We start from the raw sequence: 21,809 nt of genomic DNA, 5'->3' as shown, positions 1-21,809 counted from the left end.
GATGCAGAAAGGAGGCTTAGTCTCGCCGGAGCACTGCCGGCTCAGAATACCACATTATCCTGACAGACACTCGGGGATTCATCAGTAAATCTACCTCTGCAAAACACTGCAGCACAATTGATATTGTCAAGGACACAGGGGCTTGAAAGCTGCATCACAAGATGCAATTTTTTCACAATCACAAGACACTATTTGTTTTATAGTTTAAATAAATGTTATGTTTGCGTACTGTTTTCTGTTATGAGTCATTTTGCAGAAGTAAAATGAAAAACTTTATCTAATGGCAATAGATTATGATTATTATTGGTGTGTTAAATCATAAATCAGCTATTATTATTTTATTTTTATCCATTGCGCACTTTGAGTCTTTTTGACAACTGCATTTTTCTTCATAAATAGATAAAGCATATAGTATATTATAAGAGAACATTTTATTTGTATTCCGGTTTGATGATTCATTTTATGCTTTTGTAGCAACACTCGTCAGGTTTTCGAGTTTAGGCTGTAACACTTAATCTTCGCCACTAGTGGGCAACCTTGCGCTAAGGCAACACCTGCCAAGACTCTTGACATTCATGCTGCATTTTCCCCCTATACCCTGCATCTGAAGCTGTCGCCCATAGCAACCTGCTTGTGAGCCCAACAATAGAAAGCAACAAACTGCAATATGGCTGCAGCAGCGTATGCACGCTAATATTCAGACGTTCTGCTGCAAATTATGCTGCAATGACTCTTTTCTTTTTTAAAGCCGGGTATTCTCACATTTCTGCCCTCGAACTTTGATTAATGAACCTCACATCCACCACCCGCTGAGCCCCATGAATGATTGATCTTTGTGCACTGCAGCAGATCGACGTACGCTTTGATGTCACAAAGGCATCAAAAGGTTCTAAAAATGACCACACGCGCAGGTTTTGGAGCTGTTACCGAGCCCTCTCAAGTCCTATCGCCTCTTCTGCATCTTCCTGCACATTATTGATTATAGCTCACACCGGATTTGATTTTCCTGACAGGGTTACAGTCTCGCTCCCCTCTGGAGTTGAGGTCACTTTTGATTTATTTAATTGTGTTTATAATTATGGCCGCGCTGGCATAAGCCCACTGCAGCGAACACGTCATGTGACGTACGGAGCTACAATTTCTTGGAAATGGAGGGGGGGGGGGGGGGGGGATTCTGCCTCAGCTCCCTGTCGCAGTGTCACTCCAGGTATTCCTCCTCCCTCCCTCCCACCCAGTCTGTCCACTGGCCACTCTGGCTCTCCTTTGCATCCACCCAGCTCTTCATCTTCCTCCTCCATCTGCCCATTTTGTTGTTGTTCTTGAGTTTCACCGGAGCTGGACCTCCTGTTCCGTTTTATAAATAGACTCGTTATTCTCGTAATTAATTCCATTTTTTTTAACCGATTATTTATTTATTTTAACTCCCTACCCCATATTCCTTTGTTTCCTGCATACTTGAAACTCCGTCTGTCTTGTTGTCTTGAGGAGTCTGCACAGATTTAAAGCACATTCTGCTCACTCACCTTAGCTTGTCTTCCTCCTGATGTTCTCTGGTTTCTTAAAAAGGCTATCAGTCCCCCCTTCTTCAGGGGATATGGTAGCACCAGTAAGTGTTGCTGATAATGTGGATTGTGTCACACTCTCTGTGTTACTGATAACCTCTCTGTAGCCTGGAGGGTAAAACCCTCAGCAGAAGAGATCCCACCTGCTTCTGATGATATGCAGGGTGGAAACACTTAAGTATTCATTCCAGTTGAGATGATTACTAAGTGAGATATTGTCTTTAGCTAAAGCTGAACAGGTGCTGCTTCCACACGTTTCCCTAACCTGCTGAGCCATTATGTAAGCGTGCCGGTGCACACCGAGCGTTCCAAAGTTGTGACACAGCTGCTCTCTTAATTAGCCACCAATCACCTTCATTAGCTGACGCTGCCTCATGCCGAGTCTTCAATTTGTTCTGACATGCTTTGGTTAACACAGTTAGGGTATATTCAGCTTTTGTTTGAGCTTCTGGCAAAATTGTGAACAATTACTGCCTCATTTTACGGTATCATTGCAGTAAATTCTCCTCACATGTGTCAAAAAAGTTTTTGAAAAGCCCACATGCTGACTAATTTCTTTGAGGGCATCCCCTTTCCATCGATGACCTTCCTGTAGTCATTGCTAGCGTGCAAAGTGGATATATACATATATCAGAGCTCGGGTGGCACTATTTTAACCTGAGCTCACCGCAAGACCCTTACCAATAATGTCTTAAACCACATTTGAGAAGGCAAGAGGGAGATGATGTACATTCTTAGAACATGTAAAAGTCATTAGGCCTTCATCTCGAGCATGATGTCTTTAGTGTTTTGCTGTTTCTGCATTGCATTGACTGCTTTTGTGTGCTGAATTGTGTAGTTGTGCATGTTTTTGTTACTTACTGAGGACCTATTATTCCTAAATACCTTCTTAGGACCAATAGTTTTTATGGGGACAAAGGAGTGATCATACAAATCTTATTTACAAGTTTTTGGGCTTGGACCAGGTTAATTCAGTTACCCTTTGATACAAGTACAGCAAAAAGCCAGTTATACATTATTACTAAAAAAATGTGTATAAACAATGGAAGTCATTATAAAGGGCCCACAAAGATAGCTGAACAAGTGTGTGTGTGTCTGTGTGTGTGTAGGGGGGGTGCGTGTGTGTCCATCCACCATCCAACAAATCCTTTCACTGTAATAGAATACATGCCCCTATCAGGTTTAACTCTTTCATGTATCACATGTCTTTTGTTTCCCCGATGACACATAATTGTCTCATAATTCGAGCTCCTGTTTTCTGCTAGTGTCAAATTTCCTTTAAACCCTATTCAGCTTGAACTGCTTGCACAGCAGTGCACTTTACTGAAATATTATGTTTCCAGTTTCTCCAAGATGTGATCTAATCTAATCTGATCTCATCTGATTTGATCTTGTCTCTCCTCATATTGTCTTGTTTGAATTATATCCCACATACGTCATTAATATAGACAGCACCATGGAAGCCATAAGATGTCTCATCTTGTTATTTCTATTTTTTATCGTTTGTGACATTTTGAGGCTGAAAGTGTGGTTTAGAATAATGCAAAATCCTGTTGTGAAGTTAAGGAGTCCAAAAGTAGGACAGCTGAAAATGCTAATTCTCTTTGCAGCAGGATTTCATTTCATCCTTAACAAAAGAGCAATTTAATCCAAAGACGCCCAAATACTGAAGGATCTACATTTTCTTTTCAACGTTCACATCCCAGCAGCTTATCCAAATATGACTTAAAGAAAGCTTCATATTTTTTATGAGGCATCACTTCGAAAATTTATTCAGTTTAATGAAATAATGCGCATTTCACTGACCTCAATTCCTTCAGCTCAGAACCATTTGAAATGCAAATGAGGCCTTTACACAAGATTCAGGTAAGCAAGCATCACTACCAATATTTGTCATGCATTGCATATAACATAAAAATGATTCAACAAAACGTTTATCAAAGTATATTTGGGTAATTGTTATTTGGGTTTAATTGTTCCATTCAGAATCAATTGTACTTAACCATACAAGTTGCCAGATATGTGATTATGAAAGCAAGTTTAGCCTGCTGGGTGTGAGGGAAATGCTCCCAGTCACTAATATAGGTATCATAGAATGCTGCTAGCACTGGTAATGGCAACAACATAAAATTAAAATGTATTGTTTTTTATAATTCATTGTAACATATAGAATAATGGATTTGTTTTTGCGGATTTAGGCTAGCTACCAGACCAGTCTACAGTTAAAGGTAAATTTCTCAGTCAGGTTTTCTGGCCTGTCTTGTCAACTAACTTAGCATGGTCAGATACTATCTTAGGCCTTTCAATACTGATCCATCTAGAACCTTTTCCTGTTCAACCTTTCAGAAAATTGTCTGCTTATATTAGCTAGCCTAACTAATGGCTATAGCTACGGTTAAAGTTAGGGTAGCACATTTTAAAGTTCAACCGTTACTCTTCCAATGAACACCTAAAACAAGCACCCCAGCTTGACCTTTGGCCTCTTTGGTGGAAAAAAAGCAATTAAAGGTACTCAAATTTCTGAAGAATCAAAAAAAATGTATTTACTTTCGATATGATTTACAAGGATATTTAATTTGGTTTTTCCACTTGTATGTGCACAAATCTTTTAATGATATAACAGCGTTTCATGCTACGGCACAAATGCTGTACAGTATGTGCGTTCATTTATGTCAAGAGGACGTGCAAAGACGAGGCGTCCTATTTACCTCGTTCATAATTAAGCGCTCTGAAATCTCACTCAGTGGAGCCCGCTTGAACTAGAACAGCACCCAGAGGGAGCAGGACTGAAACATATCCCCAAGGGAACTGTCCCTTTAAGGGCCCAGGTCAGAACGATATTGTTATGGAAATTGAAATGTGTTTGGTCTGTATGCCGATTTATTTTCCACAGCTAATAACTGAAAATACATATTTATGAGGGGAAGCGGCATCCTTGGATGAAAAGTGAGCAAAAAAGGGTGAATGATTCAAAATTATACGCAGCAAATTTTATTAAGTGAAGAAAACACAGTACAGGGAGTGCTCTTGTTCATTCCCACTTTACCCACCAGCTCTACAGTCCAACAACACATCAAAGGCTGAAATACACAAAGGGAATTATAGACTAAAACACACAACCACAGGTTCCACATGCTTTCATAAGTTTGGAGGTCACAATGTAATTTAATAAACCAGGAGATAAATAATCAGCATGGTAGAAGAGGTAATGATGATATTTGGTGGGTTATGGGATTGATTCCTGATTGGCAGATGCCTCCCTGAATGGTCACACCTTTACGCCACATACGATCACCTCAAACATGAAACAAAACTCAACCTCTGTTTTCACACTTGGGTTAATCTTCTGGTTTGCTCCTTTTATATAAGGGACGCAAAAGAATAGATATAAATATACATGTTTTTCATCTATAGTATGGCTTTGATGTCATTTCTAGGCTGTAAAGCTGCTTCAAGATATCCACTGTTAGCTTACCGCACCACTTTTTACTACGTTATGTTCTTGTCAGGCATAATAAAAATCGGTTGTCATTGAACACATACAGTATAAGCAGGAGAATATTAAGTCTGCAAGCATGGATTAAGGGAGACACTGCACAGATACTGTCGTGTATAAATGTTATGTACAAAAACCCGAGCCGCCTTTTGCCGAGCTCTCATCTGCCATGACGTCAAGAGGTCTTTACGGAGGATATAGGGACTTCACTTAAGCCGCCCTGCACAAGCTCTAACCATATTTGCTCCATTCATGATCACATCAGCAAGACAAGCCCCTTCTCCCCATCCTTTATGCTCAGTCGCAGCGACCATACTGAGCCCCCCCTCCCCTTCCACCTCCACCGTTCAGCTGCCTTCAGGGTGTGGGGAAATGAAACGAGGTCAGGCTAACAAAGCCAAGCAAAAACACAACGTTGCAAAAACAGATCATGAAGAAAGGCCGTATTTACATGAGCTATTATGATGGCGCATACAAGAGGAAACAAATTGTTGTAAAGAATTATTTTATGTATGCTGGAGCTTTTGGGGCATCTTTAGCAACATGCAGCTTTGTTAGCAAAGTGCATCCACACAAATGGCTTGTAAAGTTTCACCTAGCTGCTCAAGAGATTCAAACCTAACTAACAAAATCCACACCAATGATGGCTTTATCAAGTCATCCAATTTAGGATCAAATGTTTTTGGGGTAAAAGCGGACTCTTGTGCTGAGTTGAGCACTTAGCTACCTAGAAAAGGGCAAAAACTTTGTCAGGCTGCTTTTTAAAAGGATTCTGCGAACTGTAACCACCAAATTTTATTTTCTCATAACTGGTATTCAAGCTTAAAGGTAATCTCACAGAAATGACCAGAGTACATCACATTCTCTCCTATCAGCTGTTTCTAAGCAACAACAAGCCCTCTTAGATTCCAACAGGTAGCTTGGTGCTGCAATAACAGTTCACCCTTGAAACCTAACTGCTAATTACTTACAGGATGCATTGGTGGAGTATGATGACTGCACCACTGCCATCAGAGCTAATTCAGCCAAGCTACCTCGTCTTAGAGTCACGGTCCATTGTGGGGGCATCTCTGCACAGAATGTACAAAAAGTCCTCCTTGGATGGATACATTTTTTATGATAAACAAGAACACATTCAAAAACAATTTCACAGAACAAACACTGCAAGCAGATGGATCCCCCCTCGTCCCACAAAGGAGGGTCATAGACTATAATGGTTAAAACAGATAACCCCAACCTCATCTCCGTTTGGTCGGCTCGCAAAGATTCCACATTTCTGAAAAGTCTCTGCGCTTTTACTCGAGGCATCTACTCCACATGCCTGCCATGTCAAATCCACCTAAATCCTTAATACCGAGTGTACAACAGATAATAACTTGCTAGCCATGTCAAATCCAGTTGAGGCTCAGAAAAGGAGAGGCTCGATATCAAATTCAGGTGAAGTCACTAACAATGACAGAGTAGGACGAGCAGGCGGCGGCAGTGGAATCGGGCCTGTGCTGGTTCCTCCAACCATCCTCCATTTTTCGAAAAGAGGTTACATTCCAATAATAATTCTGTTAATTAGTGGGATTATTATTACGAGTGCTTTGAAGTGGTTCGGTGTGCTACATATAACAATAGGGGGGGAGAAAAAGCAGGTGTATGAGTTTTTGTGGCCAAAATGATCCAAAGTATGTTGTAGCCGTCATTTAAAATGTGCTTTATACAGCCAGTTTTGGGTAACTTTCTTTCATTCGCTTTCTTTGTCTGCGTGATCTGATCCAAAGGTGACATCGCTCACATTTATGGCAGGCATTTGTGGCAAATCATTAACAAGTCTTTATTTACCGACACCGAGGTTTAAGTTACCAACCCTTGGCGCTTTGTAACCTGACACCAGAGGCCCTCGGTCTCAGACATAGAAACGTTCAAAATGTAGCTTAAAGAAGCAGAGAAGGCGTGTTCTGCCAGTTCATGTGGACATCATTTTATACTGACAAGCTCTGGCCTGGTAAACACTCAAGATGCTAAAACTGGAATATTAGAATTGGTCAGTAAAAAATCCATTTTAAATAAGAATTTAGGAAATTGTACATAACACCATGGCCTCAGTAATGTATATAAACCTGTAGTGGGTTGAAACATTTCCTGCAGAGGCTACAACCATCAGTGTCACCAAACCAGGTCAATTGTTAATTTAAAACTGCTATGTTTTATTCATGCCATTATTAATCAGATTGAAAGAGCTGCATCATTTAGAGTGGTTTGTTTGAATGCCAGCACTCGATGATATTAAAAGAATCTCAGAGGGATCATTAAAAATGGAGACCCTCCTGATACCAGCTCCTGATAATCAGTCGATCCTTGGCCATAATGAGCGGGAGGGCTTTTAATGTGTGTGCGGCGTGCTGTCTCCGAGACACATCGATCGTGCCGACATCTAATTGCCCTTGGTTTTCTGCAAGTCGGGAGTCTGTTTCCATGACCACAACTCTCGTCACCTATGAGCTCAGACTGAACGGGAGGCATTGCAGCGGCAATCCACGGCTGATACGGTTACGTGGTGTTACTTTCCATCACAGGCAGGGAATGAAAGAAGGCTCGCAGCAGCAAAGGGAAGGAAAGACGAACCCAGAAACAGCGGTGTGCTTCTCCTTTTGTGCATTGAAATGTGTACTCGCCTAGATGAACGCCTGCTGATTTTGTCGCATCTGGCGTGGAAAAGGGATTGGGGACGTCGTAGGATACATGGGATTTGTATTTGAGAGGTTATAGGAGGTCGTTAATATAGATTATAGATTCCTCATCCTGATATTTTCTTCTTTCTCCACCTTTATCAGTGCTCTAACATGCAAAAAGGCATTTAATGACATTTGCATATGTAACAAGAGATCCAGTGTTAAAATCCCTCCTCCATCACCCCCAAAGTACTCGTTCTAATCATTTGCCATATTTCTGTACATTTGAGAAAAGCTGTTTTTATGTGTTTTTGTTGATTTTATTTTATTTTTTTTACATTTTTTTACCCCGACCCCTACCCTTGCTTTTTTAATTTTATATTTTCTGGCCTTCCGATTGGTCACTGCTTCTTTTTCTTCTGGAAACGTCTGAACTGGTTCTGGATGGCCAGCGCCGCTTTCTCCGTCTCTGGTGCCTCCAGGTCGATGTCAACTTCCTCCTCTTGCTCCTGAGGTTTCGCTGCCGTGGCCTTCTCTGGAGAGATTAGGGATGGGGGGAGAAAAGTCAATGCGCCACAAATTCGAGAGGGAGTCGATCAACCTGTCATGATTTCAATACGATTTCTGATCATTTTCCTTAATTTTGCCCTTAATTTTTACCAGATCGAGAGATCGCCCAAATTCAACTCTATCTAAGAAACAGTAGGTCTTTTCCTGTTGTTGCTAAGTTAAATGCTAAAGTTTATTAATAGCCACTACTTATTTGGCCAAACTTTGTTAAAATGAGTTAGAGTTGTACTGTAAGGCAGGGATGTGGGCGACAAGGTGGAAAATGAATTCTTAGCACTTCTGCTTGATGCCCAATGGTACCTTGTACCTCAGGGGACTGTAGGAAAAATGCTAAGAAGTGAATAAGAAGCGGGACCACTCCTTTTTGAGGCAAACATGGCATGAAGACAAAGACAACAAAAGTGATAAAGTGGACTATAAATAAACCCAGCTGCCAGTAAGAAGTCCGTTGTTAATATTTCACTGCATGGCAGCCTCTTTGCTTCATGCTGTGCGGAATACATGGATGAACACCCAATTCAGGTAGGGTATTCGCACACGAGGGTCTTTTAAAATCGTATTAACGGCAAGGACGCTGTGCATTCTGGAGTCAAAGATAGCTCCATTAATTTTTCAGTCGTGAGGGACAAGTTACTCCGCCATGAAAAAGTGTTCCGTCAGCTAAAAATATGCAGTTTTAGCACTGCAAAAAGATCTTTGCTGACTGCTAGAATCAGTTACAATGTTCTTTATAATCCATAGATTTCAACTGATGGACTGCTGACAATGCAAAATATGGTTGGGAAACATTATACTGCATAGAAAAGTAAGTATGAATGTTGGGAATGCTTATGTAAGGCAAGAGATTCAGCCAGGACTATGATTAGCCTTGAAGTGTCAACATTTCTGTTTGTATAGGCTAACCCCCCCCCCCCCCCCCCCCCCCCCCCCCCCGCCTTAGGGCAAGAATGTTACCTCCCTATCCTAAGCACTGGGATACAGGAAAAATGCAGACTCAATAAGAGATCTGGGCTGCAAGGGCAAATAGCAATGACCCAGTCCAAATCCCGCAATGCTGAAATTGGTTATTGATGAGTGCTGCTGCACAAAAGTTCAGCAGCCATCCAACTTTTTCTGCCTGATACGCTGTGAGTGCTGCCAAAAGGGGCCGCCTTACCGCAGCTGCTTAGCTCATGGAAAATCAGGGGGCTGATCCGGAAAAACAAGCTGTGTTTTTATATCAAGCCAATTGGACAGTAGAAGAGTCGGACGGGGAGGTCAAAGACACGGATGAAGCTTTAGAAAGTTTCATTTTCGAATATACTGGTACTGTTGTGGTGGTTTTAGTGTAAGAGTTAATGGTATATGTGATCGCTTGTATCTCTAGAAGGTGGATTCATTGTTATAATATATGTTATTGCCCTTCTGTGACAACAGACAGCCCTACAAATGAGACAGGAGCAAATGCACAAAGCCCCTAACGAGAAGCCTAACATGCTCTGAAAGAAGCCAGAAAATTGTTCATGCTCTCATGGTTGCAGCAAAAAACCCAAAAAAACGCCATTTTGTTCTCGCATCTTGTTCTCAACACATCAGCCAGGCAGTTTTTCTGGTGTGGTGTCCCAAAACTGTTGTGTGATCGGTCAGAAATTTTGAGTGGCTGGGATTAATATGGAAAAAGAGATTTCCTTTCTGATCGCACAGGGATTCAATGGCATCGGACAGTTTTGGACAGAGTGGACTCAAAAATTGAGAGCATGCCTGCTGTGTTGGGAGGGACCTGATGTAGGAGTTTGGCACTTAAGTTTTTTAGGACATATTCACTTTCCTGGCCAGAAGGAACTTTGATCTTGAACCCTCGAAAAAATGCAACAAAAATATCTCGCTTCTTGTGGATTACGTAACAGTCACTATGAAGGAGTTGTTGCTAGCTAAAATCCGACCGTCGTGAAATCCGATGTCACTGACCTTTGTTGTCAGCTGCAGTCGTCTGGCTGCTGCTGTCAGAGTTGGTGGATGCCAGCTGAAAACAAAACAAAACACAAAAAAAGCAAAAAAGAGTCAAACATCTCTAATCAAATGAATACCAGAGTAGAGTTTTCACAGTAAAAGGTCACCCAAACACATTCAGTCTGAAGTCTGTTCCATTATATCACGCCATCTTTTCTTTCTTTTTTTTAAGTTTTGCTCAAAGCTTTGGCAGACTTCATGAGCGGCAGATGGACCGGCGTCACCTTGGATCCTTCTGAATGGCTGTGAGGTGATAAAATGACAAGTTCAGTGCTAAATGAAGGTGAGCGTGAGCCAGTTCATTCTTTTATTTTTTTCTAAAGTGAGACCAAGATGGACAGAATTACATGATAAGAACACAAACAGTATGAATGGGTTTTATGTTCTCTCTTCTGCCTAAAATAAACTGTTTTCGTCGGACGAGAACATTCCCTTTTACCTATGATCTGGGAGCATAACTAAGGACTGACTGTTATTTATGGAATATTTTTCTGACATCTAGAATTCGAATGAAACTCTCAACACCTCCACCTCTCCAACTCCAGTGCATTCTGTCCATCTTTCAGCAGGCAGTTTTGCAGCCAAACTGAGAGCAATAATCTTGAGATAAGAGGGAGGGATATGAAAAAAAAAATCTAAAGTGGGACATAAACAGATCTCAGAGAGATTTAGACAGATTCTGTGATTATGCAATAGCATGTCAGATGGAGGGGGGAAAAAATAAGTCACGCGCATGTCCTGGTGTGTGTTTGCAAGCAAATTAATGTGTGCATGAATTTACACGTGCATTTGTCCCTTCTTAACTTGGTCCGTATTGCACTTTAAGATCCGTGTAGCAAATGACCCGCGCTTAACCCGATCTCCAGCAGAGCGTGGACGAGTCATTGAGGGCGGACTGTCACTCCGGGCCCACCAATATCACAGCAAGTGTCTCACTGTGTGCGTGCGCACCTATGTCAAGCAGGCATGAGAGTGCGCACGCGTGTGTGTGGGCGTTAGCTCTGCACTTATACAGTCTGTGAGCGCGACGTGTTGGATTTATGTGTGCGCACACGTGCAGAAGGAGCCCCAATCGGGTCAGCAACAATGATCCACAGGGGAAGAGAGCTGTTGTCCGGCACGAGTGTTTACGGTACGTGTCCGGTAGGGAGGAAACAGAGTCGGGAGGGAGGTAATTCAAAGGAGCAGAGCTGAAGAAAGGAGAGCAGATGTAAGAGAACCTGCCAGAGCGAGTTATTTTTACATTCCGTAAACACCATATGAAAACAAGTGGATTTTAAATCTGGGGAGTTTATTTTTTGCTGCGTTCGGCCATGTCCCGAAAGACAAAAAGCAGAAAATTTGCCAAGAATAGCATTAATAATCCCTTTGAGTTACTGTCCGCCATGGCTTTAACACCCCAAAACCGAAACAGCTAAATAGAACCATCGCTGCCACTTGATTGTCTGTTCAGAAAAAAGACTGATGGCCGCTCGGTGATAAATGTACACAGCTGTGTGGAAACTCTGTTAGGATGATGGGTCTCTCTGTTCCATCCATTGACCCCTGACCCCCTCCTGTCACACCATCACTCCAGGGTATAAATGTGCTAAGGTTTGGATAAAAATAGCCAGTTTGTGTCAAACAAATGCTGCTAACATCAGCACTCAAGGATGGCAGGAAACTCACAATTGAAACTGAAATGAAAGCAGTCCTTGCTACAATACTTAGCATTAGCTTGCTATCGCATTGAGCTCCATTCTTTAGGTATTTTTACCTGTGTTGTTGTGACATTTTTATTCCATCCTGAAATCAACACAATTGCTAGGTGAAAATGCAGCAATTTCCCCTATGAAACAATTGTCAAATACGTGGCCCGCGGCCCGGACAAGGTACATCATAAACATACTAGTGGCCCAACGCCAATTTCAATCATCTGTTTTCGTTAGTTTATGTTGTAAATGTTAGTTTAGTTAATGTGGGAATATACCGCATTTTTCTTATTTGGGAGTTTTCAAATCAGTGAAAATGACTTTAGTCATTGTCTTCTTTGGCATATCCTAATGCATAAAAGACAATAAGCGTTGGCCATTTCCACTTCTGGGTTTCTCTTTTTTGAAGTGTCAAAAGATGGTCAACTATGCTAACAGCTGCAAACAGAAACCAAAACACATTCCTTTTTAAAATAGTAATTTTGTTATATAGTAAAATATTCAAATTCTTTTGCCTTCCTTTGAAGGATAAACTATTTATTCATTAGTAATAGTGGTTAGAGTGATTGTAATAAATTTGGGGATTTAAGGCAGCATTTAAGAAAGGGAAAAAAGCCAGAAAATAAAGTGAGCAGCAGGAAGTGTGAGAAAGGGTAACATGATGTAGTCAGAGGAGGGAGGACTGCAGAGAAACGAGTCGTCTGCAGTAAAAGAAGCACTGCGGAGAAGCAGAGGGAGGATGTTGAGCATTAGCACACATTACAGCGCAGAAGCTTTCAGTGAAGAAAGCATTAAAATGGGCTTTTACTCGGGAAGGATCCTCTCTCAACAGTGACTCAGATAAGCTGAGAGTGGAGAGGTCTGAATTTGGCCTTGACGAACACGGGGATTTTTTTAAAAAAACAGTGGGTGGGGGGGAGTTGAGGAGACAGTGAGATATGACGAGGAGGTTTGAAAAATGAATACAGGAGTGAGAAAACATGCACAAATGAAGGGAGATGAAACATCTGAATTGCTTTTGTACTTTAATCAATCAAGGTGATTGCACAGAGCAGCTCCCTGGCAGCCTTAAAACATTTTTTAAAAAAATCTATTTAATCTATGGCTTCATTGTCATTCAAAACCTGGTACCTCTCCACCTGTGGGCATGCTTCCTCGATGCTAACTTTAGTTTTTAAGCTAGCATCCACTGGGGCAAATTACTGACTAAAACGGAAGTTCCTCTTAGAAACAAACAGCAAATTCAACTTAAAATAGCTTTCAAAAACCACTTTCCCATCCCAGCAGCATTTTGGAGGGCAGTCAACCCCTTTTGGTCCAGTGAAGCTGCTCCAATGAACAGAAAATTAATAACGGCGCTGCACTTGGAGAAACCTTCCACTCATTCGGGACTCACGAAGACCTTCCTAATGGCGTTAGAATCATGCCGACTCAGATGTCCCTGGGTAATGATCTGCATATTATCTTTCTATCCTCGATTAGCTAATGAGATACGTCCTTATCGCCCACCTCCACTTTCACTCTTTTTTTGTCCGGGGGTTCCCCTCCTTCAGGAGCAGCGGTTAGCGCAGTGATTCACGAGCAGTGGAGCAAGGAAGGGAGGCGAGGGTACAGACCGGGAGACGGAGACAGATTGCAGCATTTAACAGCCTTCCCTAGGGGGCCGCTGAAGGTGATAGAGAGGGAGTAAGACACATATGGCGGAGCATGGAGGCAGGATTGAGAGAAAGAGACATGCATGAAGAGTGTGATTTGGGAAAAAAAAAAGCTGGCAGGGTGAGAAAGATTGGAACGCACGCGGTCGATTCAGAAAGACTCAGCTGACATAAATGGAGTCCAGATGGACACTTGTACTGTACACACACGCACAGGAAGTGAAAGCACACACTCCTCCTCTTCCTCCAGACTCTATTAGCGCACCTCTCCAAGCCGCTATCCTCGTGCCTCTGTCACATTCTTCCTTCGCCCCTGGCTAACCTTTCCTTGTACCCAATTCCGAACTCAGTGTCTTTGTGGAATAAATGCATAAATAGAGTTACATAAGGTTCTGGAGAGCTGCCTGCAGTTGCCAGAGATGATTGAAATCAAAACTCCTGGCCGCTGTTGAGTGGTTTGAATTCAATTCGGAATTCAATTCAACTGTGGTCATCGTTACGGCGCCAACATTTTGTCTCAGCGCATTTTGTGCACTATCGCTCTTTACAAGTAATTCTGACTTTGCAACACGAGCCCAAAATTCTTCGGTTCGCCTTCAAAACAAAATTTTGATTTGACCGTCTCAGTCTGGCTGAATAATTAGCTGGACTCGATAACAGTAGTTCCAATCTGACTTAAAGTAAACAATTATATTGGTGGTAGGGGGGTGGGGGTGGGGGTTAGGTGTCAGAATGAGGCATCGTGCGAAGTCCTCTGGTGCATTCAGAGGAACGCCTCACTCGCTTTCCAAAAGGGTTTGACTATTTTGGTCTACTATCCACCTTTTTTGTTCTTTTTTCATCATCCTCTCTTACGTAAGATACACCACAGGGGGGGTCTGGGGGGTGGGTCTCTATTTCTCCATCTTATAGTTCCTAAGAGTGCTTACATTTTTAGCTTGGGCTCTTTCCAACACCTCCCTCTGTCCTCTTCTGCACTCACGCGCTCAACTTCACACCCACCCCGGTCATTTTCTTCTCGTCATGGCTTCGTTCCAGCCTCCCGACGGACTGCGCTAGGCTCCAGATGCTAGGCTAAGTTAAACATCTGCTTGATGCTGCTTTTTCTGCATGTGGAATAGACTGAGTTGTGAAGCTGCCCAGATGCAGCCAGGAGTCGTGCTCCTATTTTTAAAAAAAACCAAAAAAACATCAAAGAAGCATTAAAGCCCCTTTTTCTTGCTAACTTGCTTCGCAATAGAGGAATAACTCAGGGAAAGTGGCTACTCCTCTAGGCTATTCCCTAAAAGTGCCATTTTAAGCACTGGAATGTATAAACGTGCTAGATTTTAAGATAGTTTTTAGATTCAGGCCTTAAAAATTAATCACCAGCGATCAAAATTTTGCCGGCAAGAATTACAGCATTTGTATAGTGTAACTTTACACTTTGTACAATTCTGGCAATCATTTCACGCAATACTGAAAGTGACCGCATTGGACACTTTTTTAGGGAACAGAGTCAAACGATCAAAGTGAGAATTTGACACAGATGATTGGCTGTTTCCTGGTTGTCCAACTAAAACACTGGGTGAGTAAATTTGCCGCTACTACGCCTGCCTTTTTGATATCTAAAACCAGAAAACACTTTTGTATCATTTGTTAAATGGTGCAGCTCAACTCAGCCTGGCCCCCGTCGGAATCTCTTTGAGCTCGAAACACACTGTACCTGCCAGATAAAAATAGCAGTGCGCTGGTTAATGGTTTTATATAAGTCGGTGGGCGTCGGCCTGCACACTCAGAGTGATTCTGAAATAGCTCTTCCTCCTGGGGCTGCATGGGGTTAATTAAGCTGGTGTTACATAGTTGTCAGTGGACTTACTTAGAATAGTAAATAATAGAACTGCAAGAAACACCATCACCGGTCACTGGAATAATTGGAAACGTGGATTGTGAGTTTGAATCATGCTCTGACATCTGCTGATGAACCCAGAACTTGTAGGAGGATCAGTAGCCCATCTGTCCCAAAAACGCCTCGGAATGTCAAGAAGAGCCGTGGAAAATATTGACAGATGTCTTGAATACTGCGCTAAACCCGCTGCCACCTGATCTTGAACAAACCGAAGATAATGGCTTGGGTAATGGAAGGTCTGACTCCAAGTCCACAGCAATTATCCCAGCACTACATATATAAAAGAATGATTGCTAGCATGCTAACATCTTGGACCCTTTTGAATAACTTCCAATTCTGGATTGGCACAATACTGAAAGGCTAAGAAATTACTGAATGACCTTGAAACTTTGGATCATTAACCGAGTATGCAAGGTTCTATATCAGGCCCCATTTCCTTAATCTGGAGCTTTAGGGTTCTTGAAATGCAACCTTGTGCAAGTATTGTCCTTTAAGTAATTCTTCACCCTCAAAATCAAACACTAGAGGACCGGGTTCCGTCATCGTGGTGACGCCTCATTCCATGTTTGTCTCCGTGACTTTCTCATTGCCATAAGTCTTTACCCAGGAATCTTCAGGCTAGCAACTAGACGACATCGTGTTTCCGTCATGAACAAGAACTGCCAGTGCTGTGTCAAGAAATGGTAGCTTCTAAGAAATGGAGATGCTTTTTTAAAAATCTTTCTCTTCGTGTTGTCTCTGCCCAACTCTCTGCAACAGAATATTTCATGGCTTAGTGCTGCTCTTGCTGTTGGGGGGCAGGGAGCCTCTAAAAGCTCAGCAGAAATGTATTTATAGTAAGAAAAAAAACAGGATTATACCTCCGTGAAAGCGTGAGGGGAAAGCCAGTGATTTCCAGACATGTTGGATGTTGCACACGCTCATTGTAAGGGGGTGGGGGGGTGGAAGAAAGGAAAAGGAAAGTGCGGAGGAAAGAGGGTGGGTGAAGCAACTGACAGATGGAGGGAGACAGATTGACGCCAAAGCAAAAGGCTCCCGCTTACGCGCTTTTACGCGACTTGCGTCTGATTGACCTCCGCGCCACGTCAGACATCGATAATTGCACCCTGCCAGCTTTTTGTGAGGGAGGACGCCCAATAAGTGATAATTACCAGCATAATGAGACGGCGAGCACTTTATTCTCCCCACTGCGATGTAGGGGTGTGCTGACAGCCTGCATTGGGTTATCGCAGTGTGCATCGCAGTACAGAAACACTCCCAAGCATTAGCACAGGTAGCGCAGCTTTGTACTGCTGGCAACATACTGATTTGGAAACATGTATCACATCAATCAGAGGACTAAAGGGATATGATACCGTAAATAATTTTGTATAAATGCACAACTGCAATTTTTATGCTAAAAAACAAATTTGAATGAAAAACATTTTGTTAGATCTTTGAAGTCTTTATTTTAAAAAAACAATGAATAAAGGGATAGAAAAGCAATGTACATGTGGACATCCTATGCTAAGCTAATACACCAAACTCTATCGCATTGCTAATTGCGAAATATTGAATTGCTGATGAAGCGCGACTTCCCAAATAATAGGGTGCCAAATTTGTGTCTCCTTATGACTGCGGCGTATCGCGACTAGAACGTGGTTTTGAAAACGCTGTGGAACATTGCAATATAAGGCTTTCAAATTTCAACGTTAACATTTTACGCGCTAACGGGAAAAAAAATCAGCAATGGTTTCCAACAAACGCAGCTAAGTGTCAACAATGTTGGTCACTGCTTGAGAGCTAACAAACGTCAACTCTATTGTTATCATTCCTCTGAATATAGTTGCTGCTCAGGCTCAGTATGAGAGGAGACAGATGTCAGAAGTAGAACGTGAATTACGTAACCTCCAAAGCTCGTTTCGTTCCATTCATATTCCTCCAAATGCTCCCGATTCCTCCCCCATCTCTCTCTCTCTGTTTTTTTTTTGGACTTTGTTCCATACCTCATGCTGTGCAGATGTGAGCTCCCGCTGGTGTTAATACCCAGCCTGAGCTCCCTCCACCACCACCACCGCCACTCTGTCTCACTGTTGCTAAGGAGAATACAGTCGAGCCTTTAGAGGGAAAATAAAGAGAGGCTGAGAGAGTGGGTAGATGGCCGGGAGGATTGGGGGGTTGGGTGGGGGGGTGAAACTGGTGAAAAGAAAGAGGAGGAAATGAGGCAGTGGGTGACGAGAATTCAGCTGGAGGAAACAGTGTGTCAAGGTGCTTGGCGACAGCTCATCACCATGACTTCATTGAGAGGGGCCAAAGAGGCAGTGTGGTCGCAAACCCCTCCCACCCCGCCTCCCCAACTCAAATTAGTAATAACAAGAAGTGCATGTTAGGATACATTACCACGGGGTGTTTGTGTTGATATACTATGAAATATCATTATTTTGAGTTAGCATCCCTGGACCCCCTCATGCATGCCCTTAGTGTTCACGCAAAGTGGACGTCTTGGTGTCAAAGAGCATTTGTCTCTGGAGTCTCTGGAATTGCACACGCACAGATGTGCAAAACAATGGCTTTGCCACCCCCCCTCTTTATCTATTATGGAATAGAAGCATCATAATGCATGAGGTCATGGGTTCAACTTATATCCGTCCGAATGGGCGGCCGCCCAGGATTACAGGCGGTCGGTGAAGACTGCGGTGCTTCATGTCAGCTGCTGTACACGACTGTGCTGCATTTAGAGCGCATGGATGACTTCACATGTACAGTTCTAAAACTGGTGTAGGAATCAGCAGAGCTAGGGGGTAGGGTAGCTTCGAGATTCGCAGTACTTCTGTTGCTAAAAAGCCGATGAAACAGCATTTTACTCAGCACGTACATCTTTTTTTGACAGGAAGTGCTGAAGGAGTGGGAAAAAACTCTCAAAAAGCGCATCTCAGAAACACTAACTCGTTACAAGCTAACTTTACATGTGCCTGGAGACATGTCAGAAGCCTGTGTTGAAATGTACAACAGCATTTGATGCTGAAGTGCCCTTGGAAACCAAACTCTGCTTTATGCACTGTACTTTCATCTGACGCATGCTAGCATTGGTTTCTGAGCGCATCGTAGTTCCTCATCCATCCATTCCTCATCCAATTCACTAAAACACAGGCTGCTGGGTCTCTTATTGTTACATTCTCTCCCATGTGACCACTTTTTCTGTCCAAAAAAACCCTTTATGAAATGGTGTTCAGTAACCAATACTGCCAAGTGGATGGGTAAAGTAATGCTTCTAGAGGTAGGGGTCGGAATGGAACACAATGTATGCGATCTCATCAATATAACGGTTCTGTTGTATTTTTGTGCAAATATTTTGCACATCAAAGCTACTTTTTGAAACACTGAGACAAAAAGGATCTCTCTAAAAAGGATCAGAAAGGTTATTTTCCTGTAAAGTTATGTAAATGGACGTGACATTTAGATGTGAAATCAGTGATCTGAGGCAGCGAGCAGATGTTGCTCCTCTTATTCATGTGATTTCTTACACGTGGCACGTGAGCGGCATCATCTGCTGCATGTCGAAGGCTCCCCGTCTGCTCTAGAGCTGAGGAGGACGCGCAGCATGTGAACAGTCCCGCACAGAGACAAAAGTATCTTCAGTGGTGATTCAGTGGACTGCATTGAATAAACGTTGCTGCAGCTCATGCAGCATTTATCTTCAGATTAAGAAAAATATAAATATGCCTTCAGAAGTGCTTGAGTTGATTTTTGACTGTAGTCTGTCTCCAATAAAGCATCAAAACTGCTGTTTCAAAACACCTTTTTCCTTTTACGCTAATAATATTATTACCATACTGCCACCATACAAAAAAGACAGAACCTAACGATGCAAGTTGTTTTGGAATAGTCCTGATCAATTCAATTCGATCAAAGATTTCTTGAAGCAGAGCTATTTCCCTTCCGTCTGCGGGGAAACTGCTCCCCCAGATGTTCACAGTGCCCACTGGCGATGCGCTGGTGCCGATGCCGCCGCCTGTCGCCTCTCTCTGCAGCACAGCTTCACACTCGGGATCCGAGCCAAACAAGAGTCAAGCTGACACGTTTTGTTCCAACCGGCTGGTGATGGATCGAGGAACACCGCTTTAGTTCACTCGGCCGTGAGCTGTCGTCGGGGTGGAATGGAATGTTTTATTTAGGTGCGCGCCGATCAGGCGCAATTGGTTGTGACGCGGCGGGGGAGCGCGTTAACTCAAACTGCACTTTTTGTCGTCGGGGCCGGGGGCCCCCCGAGTCCTGACGCCGACCGCGAATCGATGCACGCACTCACCTCGCTCATGTTGGCGCGGAGGGAGTTGCTTCTGCCGAAGGAGTGCCGTCCGAACCCGGGGGGAGAGTGCAGCGGTTGTGGAGGAAGAGGAAGAAGATGAAAAGCAAGTGTTGATGTGGATGCTGGAGAGGCGAGTCGAGCTGGCGGTGCGCTTTGCCGGTACTGCGCCTTTGCCTCGAACGGTCTCTCTCTCTCCCTCTCGACCCCCTCTCTCTCCCCCCGTCTCCCCCCTCTACCTCCCTTCTCCTCTCTCTCTCTCTCTCTCTCGGGAGCAGACAACTGTTCTAGTACAGGGATGTAGGCTAATAGGTACATAATAAGCGCCGTAACCCTAGAGCATTGGAACTCTTCATTTCACGGACTGGTGTTAATTGGTATATACTATAAATCCATTCCCGAGACAAAGAAATGTGTTACGGATACATCATCTTCTTGCAAAGACTCAACTGTCTCCCTTCAACTGAAACATGTTAAGATTTTCTTTTGTGTTGGGCGAGTTTTGCTCCTTTGCACCAGATCTAGTTTTTATTCCATGTAGCAAAGACATGCTTTCGAAATCAATCTAAATGATATTAAACGATGGGTAATAATAAGTAAAATAGGGCTAAAATTGTTAAGTTTCGGTTTTTTCCAGGAACCGACAGCAGGCAAAAACGCAATGGGAAATGTCCAAAGAGCAAGTCTTTATTAAAAGATCAATTTGGCAGTCCTCCTGGACCGCAGGGACGCGCTCGTCCAGTCTTCCGGGGCGCAGAGCTCCACTGCGGAGCCAACACGGGAGTCAGGTCCTGCGCGTTCTCCAGTCCAACAGGGCGGCGCGGAGACCTCGAACGAGCAGGGAAAAGCGTTTCAAACGAGTGGCAAACAACCAATAACGATGAAACATGAGCCAGCTTTACCATTCGGATACGAAAACTCTCCAACGCTGGTAGATGTGCGCTCCGTCCTTAAATCGGTGGCCTGATGTAGATTGCCGACAGGTGCGCCCGCCTGCAGCGCCAGCTGTAGCAAATTATCAGCTCCTCCCCACCCCCTGCAGGAAGAAACAAGCAGGGCCACAACAACACACGACCCGGAACCCTGGACCCCACCAAAAATGTGTTGTTCTTATCAGATTTTGCTATCATTTTCTTGGAAATACATTTATTTTCCTACCTTTTACACAAGTTCTACATGTTTTGGGCCACACAAAAAATAAAATAATAATTTAAAAAAACGTTTCTTGTGCCGTCCATAATACACTCTTCTCTAATTAACGTGATTACATCTTATTAGCGCCCTAATTCAACGTGGGAGCTAATTGTTTTAACCTCTTCGGGAGGAGCTCCGCTAGAGGGCGCCAGCGTATCGCGATGAAATCCCAAACATCTGACCATCCTGGCGCCAAATGCGTGCTATTGTTGCTCACTGCTGTGCCACTCAGCTGGACCTCAGTGTCAACCTTTCCAACGATTTTAATTGAGTAGTGTTGTGATTGCTGTTTTGCACATTCAATGGGAGAATTTGATCATCCGAGCAATAGATGGCTGAGGTCACGGTCTGCTTGTTTGCTCCCACCAGATAATTGTGACATTTCCTCATAATTAGTTGAGATCACAGGGAGCTTTGAAAATATATCAAACTAGCTCAGGCATGAGTCCCTGAGGTCATCGGTGCCAGGCCCTCTTGAGATGTTGATGAAGGGAAAATGGAAAAGGACTCAACAGACTCCTTCCTGGTGCCAACCCAGTGCCAGAAAGCCCAAAAATGTTGCACGAAACCCACAAAATCCAACCTTAAATGACAATCTTATCAAATTCTGTCAAATGATAAGCTCAAAATTTTATTATTTGACAAAAAGCAGTAAGTTGTAGGCAGTGAATTAAGCTGTGTAAAATATTTCGAAAATGTTCATATTCTTTATAACTTTCATAGTTTTAAACAAATTCGAAAAACCTGAGGGAAGGAAAATCCTCACACCACAAGGCCAGAATGATGAGATTGTGTAGTTTAAACTCCCATCATCCATCCTCT

General features: G+C 43.1%; 1 long non-coding RNA gene across 1 annotated transcript; it reads right to left on the bottom strand.

The window, feature by feature from the left end:
* Positions 1-4,537: 4,537 nt before the first annotated feature.
* Positions 4,538-20,928, bottom strand: LOC130523274 (uncharacterized). Its single transcript, XR_008949840.1, has 4 exons — positions 20,696-20,928; positions 19,797-20,621; positions 10,236-10,290; positions 4,538-8,253 (listed from the first exon to the last, which is right to left on the bottom strand). It is a non-coding gene; the product is annotated as an uncharacterized LOC130523274 (long non-coding RNA).
* Positions 20,929-21,809: the final 881 nt, after the last annotated feature.

This window comes from Takifugu flavidus, chromosome 3 (genome assembly GCF_003711565.1).
Source record: "Takifugu flavidus isolate HTHZ2018 chromosome 3, ASM371156v2, whole genome shotgun sequence".
NCBI lineage: Eukaryota > Metazoa > Chordata > Actinopteri > Tetraodontiformes > Tetraodontidae > Takifugu > Takifugu flavidus.
Note: the sequence above shows the minus strand (reverse complement) of the source record. Positions and strands in the feature narration are given on the sequence as shown.